At 40.6% G+C, this 13,924-nt stretch overlaps 1 protein-coding gene and 2 non-coding genes across 13 annotated transcripts in view; 1 reads left to right on the top strand and 2 right to left on the bottom strand.

The window, feature by feature from the left end:
• The first annotated feature begins 64 nt into the window (after positions 1 to 64).
• Positions 65 to 13,924, top strand: part of ZNF565 (zinc finger protein 565) — a 48,973-nt gene continuing 35,113 nt past the window's right edge. For 2 of the 11 annotated variants that reach the window (XM_058279368.2, XM_071209567.1), the window contains exons 1-4: positions 199 to 321; positions 1,285 to 1,346; positions 9,052 to 9,084; positions 9,945 to 10,039. The gene's annotated coding sequence lies outside the window, so the exon portion shown is untranslated. Of the gene's footprint in view, positions 322 to 1,284; positions 1,347 to 9,051; positions 9,085 to 9,641; positions 10,040 to 13,142; positions 13,223 to 13,924 lie in introns of those variants that run through there. The other 9 variants (XM_058279366.2, XM_058279367.2, XM_058279373.1 and 6 more) reach the window with 9 other exon arrangements.
• Positions 3,943 to 4,048, bottom strand: LOC111758836 (U6 spliceosomal RNA). Its single transcript, XR_002792989.1, has one exon. It is a non-coding gene; the product is annotated as a U6 spliceosomal RNA (small nuclear RNA).
• On the bottom strand, positions 7,826 to 7,955 carry LOC111758844 (small nucleolar RNA SNORA31). The gene has a single exon (XR_002792996.1). It is a non-coding gene; the product is annotated as a small nucleolar RNA SNORA31 (small nucleolar RNA).

Raw genomic sequence — 13,924 nt, 5'->3', positions numbered from 1 at the left:
GGGCGCAGTGTCAAACGGGCCCAGCCCAGACTTGAACGTGGAAAGAGGCCATCTTGTCCGTGGCGGGTCTGGCTCTGGACTGCGCTTCCCAGAGGCCACAGCGGCCTGACGTTACGTGTCTTTTGACGTCTTGGCGAGATATTTAGCTTCGCGGGGACCCGGACGCGACCAAGGGGAGGCCGAAGGTGAGGGGTCTCTGAGTCCGGGGCGGGGACGGGGCGTGTCCAGAGCCTCGGGTCTGTGCACGCAGTCGGGAGCGGGCTGAAGTTGAGCGACTCGGAATGTTTGTTTTTGTGGCAGTGTAACTGGGTACGGATGCCTGTGAGTATGCGGTTGTGGCCATCTGTCTCCGAGGTGTATGTGTGGTCGTACTAGTGTAATCCTTCTGATTGTTGGAGTGGTGCTGCGTGTGTCCTTGTTGTGGATATATAACTGTACGCCTTTTCCCTTGGGGCGTGAGTGTAGTTGTGAATTTGTGACCGGTCTGGGTGCCTGTGCGGTTGCGATCCCAAGTCTCTAAGGTGGGTATATATTGTTGTGGTTGTATGACACTGTCACCGTTTGTGGGTACTGTTGTGGTTGTGTGCTTATGACTGTGCAGGCAACACTGCATGTGTATCCCCGTTGTGGCTGAGACCATAACGTTTCTATGACTGCGTGCTGTGTTTCTTGGGGCGTTGTATGTTGTTCATGTGCGTGAAATCATGACTATGTAACCGTGTGTGGCACTGTGTGTGCAGATGTGGAGTGCCTTTGCCCATGAGACTGTATCTCCAGAGTGAGTGTTCAGTTATGACTGAAGGGCCTTGAGTGGCCCAGAGTGGGGTGCCAATGATTGTGAACGTCCCTAGAGTGAATATGGGCATTTGTGGATGTTAATGGGGAGCCTGTGACTGTATGGGGTGTGACTATGTCACTATGGTGAGTAGATGTGTGAACAGTGAGTGTGTGATTGTAACAGTGTATAAGAAAGTGGGAGTGTCTGTGATTGTGTGGTTGTGTCTTTGTGTGTCTCAAGAATGGGTGTGTGACTTTGACACTGTCACCATGTGTGCAGTGCCAAGTTCATAGGTATGAGGTGCCTGTGATTCCAGTCCTCTGTCTTCTGCATAATCTGTGAAGTTAGGACAGATTCTAGCCCTGAACTGTGGTGACCTCAGCCTTTCCCTTTGACACTGGGACTGGAGAGGACACCCAGTCTTCTCTGACCTTCTTGTGTTGGAGGTAGGAAGGTGACCCTTCAATAAGGGCCTGGTTGCTCATGATTCCTTTTTCTTACCCCAGTTACAATCTTCTCCAAACAAGGTACTGAGAGAAGGAAAGAACTGCTGTTTCACATCCAAAAGGCAAGTTCAAAAATGCATCAGGGTTTCTTTTCCCTTCCCTGAAGGAAAGGGACACAATGTTTTTAGAGACTAATTGTCTTTCCTTCTCCTGAAACTTCTTGCATAATGGAGACTCCCCCAAAGTGACCTGGTCTCCATTATTTGCCATTGGAATAAATTACTGAGTGCCTGGAGATGGACAAAAGGCTCATAACTTCCCTGCTCCCTGCACACCTACTGTTCATTTTTTAAGATGCTTTTTAAACTTTTCATTTTGAATTAATTTCAGACTTAAAAATGCCAAAATAAAACTCCCTTATACTCTTCACTGAGATTCCCTATATGTTACCATCTTACATTTTATTAGTCAGCCAAAGGGGTGCTCATGCAAAGTACCAGAAATCTGTTGGCATTTATAAAGGGTATTTATTTGAGCTTACAGTACAAGACCATAAAGTATAAGTTACTTCCCTCACCAAAGTCTGTTGGAGCAAGATGGCTGCCAGTCTCTCCAAGGGTTCAACTTTCCTCTTCCTCCTCAAGGTCTGTGGTCCTAGCTCCTTCCAGGCTCAGCTGTAGGCTGGAATAAGTCTCATCTCTCTCCCAGGCTCGTTTCTCTCCAAGCTCTGCTGCTCTGGTCTCTCCACAAGGCCAGCTGTAGACTATCAGGCTCTCTCTTCCCAGGGTCTCTGCTGTGTCTTTAGAGCCATCTCTATTCCTCTGTGTTCTCCTTCTGTGTATTTACTTCCCCAGGCTCCAACATCAAAACTCCAAACTCTCTTCTTCCATGTCCTTTTCTCTGTTAGTCCCTTCTTACCACTGATGTGGCCCAATCAAAGCCCTAATCATAATTTAATCAAATAAAAGTGAAACCTCTGAAGTTAATGCAATCTAATACACCCAGAGGAACAATATCTATTCTTGGAATTCGTAAACAATATCAAATTGCTACATACATAATCACAGTACAGTGATCAATATCAGGAAATTAACACTGATACAATACTACTAACTAATCTACAAACCTTATTCAAATTTCATCTTTGTCCCTAATGTCCTTTTTGTGGACCAGAATTATGTTACATTTACTTAAGTCTGCTTTGGGTCTTTTGATCGGGCACTGTTCCTCAATTTTTTTAATTTTTTTTTTTTCTTTTCATAACTTTGACACTTTTAAAAAGTACCATAGAAACATGGTTCTAAGAGTCAGAACTAGACAAAAAAACCAGCCATTTATTTTCTGGATTCTACAACGTGGAATGTTCCTCAATATTTGGGATTATCTGATGCTTCCTTGTGATTAAATTCAGGTTATTCAGAAATGACATGCCTTTCTCAGTGCATCATATTGGGGACCTATGAGGTTAGTTTGTCTCATTACCAGTAGTGATAACTTTAATCACCTGGTTAAAGTATCTGCCAGGTTTCTCACCTAAAAATTATTTTTTTCTCTTTATAATTAATAAGCATCTTGTGGAAAAAATACCTTTAGCCTATGTAATTATCCTGTTACTCATCCCATTTTCACCTGCTAATCTTAGTGCCCATTGATTATTCTTGCTGGAAAGAGTTATTACCATGGTTATTTCCCAAATGGTTATTTTCTGTTTCTATCATTCCTTCTATATTTTTAATTAGAATTTGACTGTAAGAGAGATCTTTCCTCCCCCCTTTTTATTAAAAAAGTTTATATATGTATAGACTATATATTTTTATTCAATGGATTATAATTCATTGCTGTCATTTTGTTGTTCAAATTGGCCTAGGTATAGCCACTGGGAGCCCCTTCAAAGACTCCTGTGTCCTTCCAACAATATCCTTTTTTTTGTTGTTAGTACTTCCTTATTTTTTGGCATCACAAGATGTTCCAGGCTAGTATACTTTGTCTGCCCCAGTTGTGGAATCAGCTTTTTCCCCGGGGGCACTGATTCCATTTATTGGAGAATGGTGTTTAGAAACCAGGATTAGGTGTACTCATTGCTGTATGGATGTCATTCCTTCTAGACCCCCTCAGCTATGAAATATATGTATCTATACATGCACATATCTATATTTATCTATATATACACATATATAGGTAAACTATGTCATATTGATATCTCCAATCCCATTCACCACCACAGGGGACATTCTACTTCTATCTTTTTTCCTTTATGTAACTCTTTTCTCTGACAATATGGAAGTTGGCTCTCATTAACTACAATATATTTTAGTTATTTGCTTAGTCCTGTGTATAAAGAGTAGCTTCAGAATTGAAACTACTCTTGAGCCAAATCTGTTTCCCTGTGTTGTACTTTTGAATTTCCACCATTTCGATTGTGAGAAACGTTATCTCAATGTTGTTTTAATTTGCATTTATTGTTAGGTTGAACATCTTTTCATATATTTAAGGCCCATTTTTACATCTTCTTTGTGAATTGTCTATTTATACCTTTTCCTATTTATTGATTTTTTGGTGATTTGTCTCAATTTTTAAGAATTCTTTCCATACTAGGCATATTAGCCCTTTATCTGTGAATTATGTTATAAATATTTTCTCCCAGTGTGTCATTTGTCTTTTGACTTTGTTTATAGTGTTTTAATGAATCAATTTTTTTAATACATATTAATAAAGCACAAAAATATGGAACACTTCACAAGTTTGCATGTCATCCTTGTGCAGGGACCATGTTAATCTTCTCTTTATTGTTCCAATTTAGTGTATGTGCTGCCAAAGTAAGCACTTTTCATACTATTTTTTGCCATGCATTTAAAAATTTTTATAGTCAAATTTATCAATATTTTCTTTCATTGCCTGTATATTTTGAATCATATTTGGAAAGCCTTTCCTTACCCCAGAGTTAAAGAAGATTTTACCTGAGTTTTCCTCAATACCTGTGTGACTTCATTTTTCACATTTAGGTCCCTGATCCATTTGGAATTTATTCTTAGTTATAGTATGAGGTATGGCTCTAATTTCATCTTTTTTCCAAATGGCTGCTCAGATATTCCAGCACCACTTTGGTTTTGTCACAATGATTTGAGATGCCACCTCTTATCGTGTACTAAATTTCTGTGTGTACTTGTGCCTGTTTCTAGGATTTCTATTCTACTCCATGATCTATTTGTCTGTTTATGACTACTACCACATACTTTGAATTATGGAAGCTTATAGTGATAGTTTTAATATCTGGTACGTCTGGAATCCTAATGTTCATTTTTGATTGCCAATTTGTTCAGTTTCTCCTTTTCACTATTTTTGCCCCCAGAATTCTGGTGGCATAGGATCACGTCTTTTGGAGGATTATGATTGGTTTATTCATTTGTGGTGGGCCCTGCACAAATGTATGGAGATACCCTGGCTCATGTACCACTGCACTACAGATATCTCTGATCTTCACAGTCAAGGTAGAAGAACAGGTCTTCTGCTCTCCCTGGCTCATAGGGAGTGAGAATGTGATGGGGGACTTATCATAGAGGTCTGGATTCAGCAGGCTGAGACAGTGCCAGGGAATACAAGACAGTATCTGCCTACCACATGGGAGGTCCAATGTTCAAACCCAGGGCCTCCTGACCCGTGTGGTGAGCTGGCCCACAAGCAGTGCTGATCCCGGCAAGGAGTGCTGTGCCACGCAAGGGTGTCCCCTGCGTAGGGGAGTCCCATGTGCAAGGAGTGTGCCCTGTATGGAGAGCCGCCCCGCGCGAAAAAAGTGCAACCTGCCCAGGAGTGGTGCCACACACACGGAGAGCTGACACAGCAAGATGAAGCAACAAAAAGAGACGCAGATTCCCAGTGCCACTGACAAGCATACAAGCGGACACAGAAGAACACACAGCAAATGGACACAGAGAGCAGACAACTGGGGGGCGGGGTGGAAAGGGAGATAAATAAATAAATAATAAATCTTAAGGAAAAAAAAGTAGTGTTTCTTTCAGCAGCCAGATCTAATTTGATTTGGGGCATTTTTGCATTCAGGTAGTCATGTTTTAAATTTGTTTCAAACCAAATCCCCATTATTCTCTTGATAAATCAGCAACAATATAAGAATGCAGCTAGTGGTACTTGATGTTTATAGATAAGAAGATAAACCTGATGCTCCAATAGTTCATAATAGAGGGTTTTTATTTGTTTCTTTTTGATTGTTTGTTTTGTAGTTGTTGTTTTTTAGGAGGTTCTGGGGATTGAATCCGGGACCTTATACATGGGAAGCAAATGCTCAACCGCTGAGCTTCATCTGCTCCCCTGTAAGGGTTTTAAACAAGGTCCTGGACCTCACCCTTAAACTATAGGGCTCTGCAAAGTCTGTGAAAGTTTATGCACAATTGTTGAATATTTTTATTCATTTAAGTTTTTTTCTGGGAAAAATTGTATGATTTTGTGAGATTTGCAAAGAGGTCCATATTCCCTGAAAACTTAGAACCACAGGTCTAGATTCAAAGAGTGTAATATCTAGAAACAGCCCTTGAGATGCTGTCTAAAATTTATGCCCAACAATAGGGAAGTGGATTGAAAGGCAAATCTTACTGCTTAATTTATAAATCTTACCATGGGAAGCATCACTGTTTCCAATACATATTGCTGAAGAAAAAAAAAATTCAATTGATAGAATATTGTACAGCTAATATTGGTAGAAATATGCTTACAGAGAGTTAATTAGAACAATGAAAATACTTTTGCAAAATGATAAACAAAAAGGACTTATAATTTTTCAAAGATTCCATCCAAAAACTTAAATTAGTGATTGACTGACCAAGAAGAAGGAATCTGTATTTCTTTGAAACCTGCAGTGTTCCTGGCACCATACTTTTTGCTTTGCATATACTGTTTTATTTAATCTGGAAATTGTGGTTACGTGAAAAAAAAATTTAAGATTTTTTCATTTAATTTTTTATTTATTTCTCTCCCCTTCCCCCCTGCCATTTTCTGCTCTCTCTGTCCATTCGCTGTGTGTTCTTCCGTGACTGCTTATATTCTTGTCAGCAGCACCGGGAATCTGTGTCTCTTTTTGTTGCATTATCTTGCTGCATCAGCTCTCCATGTGTGCGGTGCCACTCCTGGGCAGGCTGTGCTTTTTTCACATGGGGCAGCTCTCCTTTCAGGGTGCACTCCTTGCGCATGGGGTTCCCCTACGCAGGGGACACCCCTGCGTGGCATGGTACTCCTTGCGTGCATTAGCACTGCACATGGGCCAGCTCACCACGTGGGTCAGGAGGCCCTGGGTTTAACCCTGGACCTCCTATGTGGTTGGCGGACGCTCTATCATTTGAGCCAAATCCGCTTCCCATGGTTATGTGAAAATTGATCATTAACAGAATGATCACAGATAATGAAGTTATCACAATGTATTTAAAGGACTGTTGAAGAACTTTGAATTGTTTTATTTCAGTCACACCAATTTCCTCTTTTGTCTCTTTTCAAGTCATAGAGATTGCCCATAATTTCTCTACTGCCAGGAAAATATCAGCTACCCCTCTGGTTGTTTATTTTTACTTAAATGGAAACAGTATTGTTAGGATTTTTATTATGAAATTAGTATAGACTCAGTGCAAAAGATCTAGGAACGTAGTAGAAATATAACCCTATTTGTCTATTATCTAGAGATAAGCACTATTATTTTGATGAATATATTTCAAATATTTTTCTGTGGTTTTACTATATAAGGTTTTATAGAGATATCACTTTAAATAAATTTTGTAGCCTGCTTGCCTCACCCAATAATATATTATTGAATAGTCCTTTACTATGACATTATTGTTTTAAAATCACTGTATAGTATTCTGTCATCGAGATTCTCCTTAATTTATTCATTTTATTGCCAACTAAAGAGCATTTATATTTCCATTTTCTAGTTGTGATATAGTCCCAAAAATATCTTGTGCATCAACTTTGTATGTTTTTATAATGAATTCTTTAGAATAAATACTCAAAATTGAACCTTTGTGTTAGCCATTAGATATTTAATAAAAATTTGCAAATATGCAAGAGCCTAACCTAGAATTTGGGAAGCAAAATACTTTTAAAAAGTTACAGTTTCTGTTTTTAAATTGAAGCTAGTATGATAAGGGAGATAAAACTTGTACACAAATGTCTAAAGTAGAGGGTGATAAAGTTTGCCCTGGTGATATGCTGAGTATTCAGAAGAGGGAATTTTATCTATGGTCAGAGTAGCCATTATCATGTCACGTCTAGGTCAAACTGATCCCATAAGAAAGAACTATGTAAAGGTGAATTAGTTTCCTTGGAGTACCTGTATTCCCTGCAGTCTTCATTCTAATCATCAGAAATTCAAAGTATGACCAATAGAGCAAGATGATTCTGCAGCTGTTTAGAAAATATGGGGGCAAATAGGGCAAGTGCAGAAATGTAATAAACCCACCTGGCAAGAAGAGATTAAAGGAAACATCACCAATAACAATGTATATTACAGGGCCCAAGTGACCTTTTTTTTTTTTTTTTTTTACTCTTTTTAAGTTTATTTCTGAGTTGCAAAGATTATTTCCCCTTCCCCGTTTTAAGAATTTCCTGTATTCCCCTATTCAGTCTTGGCTGCCACAACCAGACAGACAGAAAGTGCGAGGACCTTTTTCTTGCAACTGTAGTGGAAACCTTAGCAGCAGACATTAACTGCTCCAGGTCTGACAGAGATGCATTCCAAGTGACTCTTAGTTGTTTTTTTCTAGACAGGATTCTAACACACATGAATGTACTTAGAAAAGAAGAGAGTTTGCCAGTATTTGGGAGCTGAAGAAGCAAAAATAACAAAAGCCATTCTGTGAAAATACAACTGTTTTTAGAATATCCTGGGCTATTATTTAATATTCAACGGATGACTCTTTAAAAAAAAAAAAGAAAATCTTTCTCATCTCCTATGTGGGAGTGGATTATATTAAACAGAATTTGAAAACAAATGTTTAAAAATTAATGATCATGAACCAAAAAAAAAAAAAAAAGGAAAACACTTAAGAAAATTCAAGATCATAGCCCAGAGATAACCAAAGTTATCTTTAGGTATAAAACTTCCAGACATTTTCCATTTGATTTTGTCTGCCTATATTGTCTGTATTGATATTTCCATGTATTTTACAAATAGAACCATATGATGTCCTGTTTTATAAACTGCTTTTTTCCCACTAACCATATCTTCACCATTTTCCTCATTATTAACTATTAGCTTACTACTTAATTTGTGAGTACTAAGAATTCCTATTACATAGAAATCTTTAACTTATCTAACCAGTCTGCTATTGTCTGACTCAGAATACCAAACATTGCTGAGAATGTACATATCTCTCAGTGCATTGGTTCTTGGCTAATGTTTATACTGGAAAAAATTTGCTTATGTCCACAAAACTCAATATAGCCTTTTGTTTTTAAATGACACGTAGAGAAATTTTTAAGTTACATTCCGAATTCAATTAGTAGAACATCAGAATCTTGTAAATATTTTGACTGTTGCATAGATTGGCATGTTGGCAAAGATAGTAAGAAAAGCCATGTTTTTATATACAAAGCAACTATTGGTTAACTATATTGTTTGATGATTAGAAAGCAATGTATTAAGAATTTTTCATCCTAATATGATCTTTTGTTACTTACATGTAGGTGTTTTACTGTGTGCTAGTTAGGTTTTAGGAAATTATTTGGGGACCTGCTATTGAAATAAGAAGCTTTATATTTTCTTCATTTAAAATATTGGAGGACAGGTCTCTGGTTAAGATTTCTACTCAAAATTATTGTTTTTTCCAGGAATGGAATACTAATGTTAATGAGGAGATAACTGTAAGTATCCAGTTCCCTTGACTTGGCCAGCTTCCACCAGTTCCTCAGCCCAGGTCCTGTGGGATTTGGGACGATGGCATCTAAAGAATAAAAATGGCTTTGTCAGTTCAGAGATAGAGATTACTCAGGGATGTAGCATTAAGCTTTACTGGTAGTGTATAGATGGCTAAACATTGCTCAGAAAGATTTGTACAAAGATTTGATGTTACAGATCTAGAGGAACTTGGTTTTGCTAGTCAAGATTAACTTGCCCCATAACTCATAACCTGCTTTATAGGTCCTTTCATTTCATATTGTGGGTTTGTGAAAAATCCCTTTGGGACATAGAGTTGGAAATGGACAGCTCTGATGTATAACACTTCCTCTGATTTTTCTCTTTTTTTCTGTATTGCCCTTTCTTGTCTTGACCAAGGTCCTGAGTCTGAATTTTTATATAGCCATAGTACAGCTGAATTAGTGTATTAGGTAGGACAATCTGTTATGCTGTGGTAGCAGATGACCCCCAAATCACAGTAGCTTACAAAACATTTTCTTTCTTTCTTGTGCTGCATTTCCAGTATGGGTCAACACTGGCAGGGTCTTAGACCGAATGAGGCTCCGCCATCCTATACCATCAGAACCTGTACCATTTGAAACAGCCTCCTTCGTCACCACATCTGAGAAGTGAAAGATTGGAGAACTGTGCACAGTCTTTCCCGTGCCTCAGAGCGTAGTGACACATACTACCTCTGCTCATATTTCATTGGCCAAAACCAGTGCATGGCCCTGCTTTCTAAGGGGATGGAAAATGAAAACTGGATAATGGTGAAACAGTAATGTCTACCATGCTAAGACCCATTTCTTTCTTTTGCTATGTGTAGGAAGTTCCTTATATATACTAGGTGTGATTCCTCTTGGGACCAAGGAAGACATCCCTGAACAGTGAAGAGAGAGTTGACAGGAGGCCTGTACACAGGTAAATAAGGAAACTAAGGAAAAGGGTTCAGTCCCCAGTGCCTTCTAAAAACAAAAAAACAAAACAGGGCAGGGGGGAGCTGATGTGGGACTCCGTGGTTGAGCACCGGCTTCCCACACATGTGGTCCCAGGTTCAATCCCTGGCCCAAGTACCTCAAAAAAAAAAAAGAAAGTGTATGACTGGCACCACACTGCCTCATCCTAGAATCCTAAGGATCATTGCTTTACCCATATGCTTTGCTTCCCTAGGGATGACCCTGAGTAATTCAACTCCCAACACTTGGGTACTGCTTCCCATCCCCTCTCTCCTACTCAAGAACAATTGTCTCCTTTATCCCTCCCTTTTTAATTTTTCTCTACTGGATTATTTCCATTAGTATATAAGGTGTTATAATCTCTCTCATCTTCAAAAAGCTCTACCTGGATTCTCTATCCACCTCTAGCTCCATCTCTGTTCTTTTTAGCAAAACTTGAAAGGCTTAGCTCTCTCTGTCTCCACTTCCTTTCATTCTCTCTCTTTTTTTTTTAAGATTTATTTTTATTTTATTTATTTCTCTCCCCTTCTCCTGTGCCCCCCGCCCCACCCCGTTGTCTGCTCTCATGTCCATTCACCGTGTGTTCTTCTGTGTCCGCTTGCGTTCTCGGCAGTACCGGGAATCTGTGTCTCTTTTTTGTTGCATCGTCTTGCTGCGTCAGCTCACCATGTGTGTGGTGCCACTCCTGGACAGGCTGTGCTTTTTGTGTGGGGTGGCTCTCCTTGCGGGGAACACTCCTTATGCATGGGGCTCCCCTACGCAGGGGACACCCCTGCGTGGCATGGCACTCCTTGTGTGTGGCAGCACTGTGCGTGGGCCAGCTCACCACACAGGCCAGGAGACCCTGGGTTTGAACCTTGGACCTCCCATCTGGTAGGCAGACACTCTATCAGTTGAGCCACATCTACTTCCCACCATTCTGTCTTGAGCCCACTACAGCCACGCTTTTGTGCCCTCCACTCCAGAGAATCAGCTTTTGTTGAGACTTCTTATCTCTATAATGCCAAATCCATTGGACAGTTCTCATTCCTTATCTTACTTGACCGATTAGTAGGAGTAGCATTCAGCCATTGTTTCACCTTTCTTTTTGGTACACTTCCTTCATTGGACTTCCAGGATTCCACATTCTCTTATTTTTCCTTCTACCCCTCTGGTGGCTTCTTTCTAGACGCCTTTCTTCATTCCTCTTCCTCTCCCAGCTTTCTAACCATTGGAGCCCCTAGACTCATCCTTGGACTTCTTCTCTTCCTTACCTTCACTCATTCTGTAGATTAATTTATATAGTGTTAGGACTTAACCTTCTGTGTACCAGTGACTACCAATTTTATATTTCCTGATTAGGAACTTTCTCCTAAACTCCAGAATCAAATGTCTAACTGCATACTTGACACCTCCACTTGGAAATATAATAAACATCTAAAGTGTTAAGTGCTACCACAGAGGTACCAATTAGTCTACCCATACTTGCTACTCTCAGTCTTCTCCATGTTCAAAAATGGCAACTTTGTACTTCTAGTTGCTCCAGCCAAACCAGAGAGTAATCTTGGTTTCTATTTTTCTCTTATATCCCAACTGAGTAAATCCTGTCACCTTTACCTTCAGAGTATATCTAGACACTGATTTCTTATCACCTTCCCCACCATTCCTTTAATGTAAACCACCACCACCCCTTGCCTGGATTACTGCAGTAACCCTCTCACTGATTTCTTTGCTTCCCTCTTTGCCCCCTGTAGTCCATTCTCTAATGGAAATATCCTTTTAAATGTAAATCAGATTATGTCATTCCTTGGTTTAAAACATTCCAGTGGCTTCCTGGCTTACTCAAGAGTGAAAACTAAAGTTCTTACAATGGCCTGCGAGCCTCATGTGATGGCCTCAGTTACCTCTTTGACCTGTCTTCCTATCACATATTCCATTCCAGCCTCTCTAGTCTCCTTCCTCTTCCTTAATCAAAGAAAGCCTGCTCCTGCCTTTGCAGGTGCTGTCCCTTTGCTGGGAGTGCCATTCCCACTCCCTACCTCACACACCGCCCCCCCCCCCCCCCCCCCCGCCAGATGTCTACATGGCTCATTCATTCCATTCAGGCTGTGCTTATATAATACCTTCTCAGTGATGCTTTCTCAGACCACCCTCCATTCCTCCAAAGCTCCCTACCCCCTTATCCTGCTTTATTTTACTTCATACGATTTTTGCCCCCTAACATCTAAATAGAAATACCCTCTTTGTTTGCTTGGAAAAATACAAGCACCTCCAATTTAGTCTCTTTTGCTCCGGTTTTATTCCTTTACAATAAAATAATCTGAACATATAACTTTTCTTTTAAAACTCTTCAGGAGCCTTCCCTGCATTACTTGGTGAAAACCAAACTTTTAAATATTCAGTATATGTTGATCACCTTTATCCTCCACACATTGTGGCAACTGCCACAGTTATTTCATTCATATACCTTCATTTTCCAGCCCCTGATGTTGTCTCCAACATTATCTGCCTCTAGATTCTAAAGCTATTTAAATTTAAATTTAGATTAATTAAAATTAAATAATATTAAAAAGTTAATTCTTTAGACATACTAACCACAATTCAAATGATCAGGAGCCACATGTAACTAGCGACAACTGAATTGGACCGCTCAGGTAAGGCAGAAAGTTCTCTTGGGCAGCACTGGTAGACCTTTCCCCAACCCACATAAGTCATCCCAAATTATTCTGTTTTTGGTCCATAGTTTTTGCCATGGCTCTTCACCATGCTCAGAACACTTTTCTGTTCCTTGTCTGCCTATTAAAATTCTCTGATTTTTAGGTCCTAATCATACATCTTAAAGGGAATTTGCCTTGAAACACTCCCCATTGGTTAAATTCGTCTTTCTTCTATTCCCCAGTAAGAAGCTTCTTGTACTTCAAATTAGAATCAGCCTTACTACTGTTTTTTAAATTCCTGAATTACTTATTTTTACTTTTATTTTCTTCCCCTCCCCTTCTCGTCTGTTGTTTTTCCTGTCTGTATCCATTCGCTCTGTGATCTTCTGTATCTATTTCTCTTTTTGTCTTCTCTTCTTGTCTTTCTTCTCTAGGATTCACTGGGATTTGATCCTGGGGGACCTCTGATGTGGAGAGAGGTTCCCGGTCAATTGCACCCACCTCAGTTCCTGGTCTCTGCTACGCTTCACCTTGACTCCCCTTTGTCTCTCCTTTATTGCATCATCTTCTTGCTGCGTGGCTCACTGTGCAGGCACTCGGCTTACTGCGCAGGCACTTAGCTCGCCACGCAGGCATTGGCTTGCCACGTGGGCACTCACACGGGCACTCAGCTCACCATGCAGGCACTTGGCTCATCGCATGGGCACTCAGCTCACCACATGGACACTTGCATGGGCACTCAGCTTGCCATGTGAGCACCCACATGGGCGCTGGCTCACTGTGCAGGCACTCAGCTTGCTGCACAGGCACTTAGCTCGCCACGCAGGCACTGGCTTGCCACATGGGCACTCACACGGGCACTCAGCTCACCACACAGGCATTTGGCTCATTGCACAGGCACTCAGCTCGCCACATGGGCACTTGCATGGGCACTCAGCTTGCCACGTGGGCACCCACATGGGCACTTGGCTTGCTGAGCAGGCACTCAGCTCACCACACAGTCACTTGGCTCGCGATACAGGCACTGATTTGCTGCACGGGCATGCTTTTTCTTCTTTTTCATCAGTAGGCCCCAGGGATTGAACCTGGTCCTCCCATATGGTAGGCAGAGGCCTTATCACTTGAGCCACATCTGCTTCCCAGTTCCTGAATTCTTATTACATTGAGATGCAGGTCATCTTCCACAGGTTGCTCAGCTCCTGCCAGCCCTCCCT

The sequence above is a fragment of the Dasypus novemcinctus genome, chromosome 18 (genome assembly GCF_030445035.2).
Source record: "Dasypus novemcinctus isolate mDasNov1 chromosome 18, mDasNov1.1.hap2, whole genome shotgun sequence".
NCBI classification, from domain to species: domain Eukaryota; kingdom Metazoa; phylum Chordata; class Mammalia; order Cingulata; family Dasypodidae; genus Dasypus; species Dasypus novemcinctus.
This window is presented reverse-complemented; position numbering and strand designations above follow the sequence as displayed.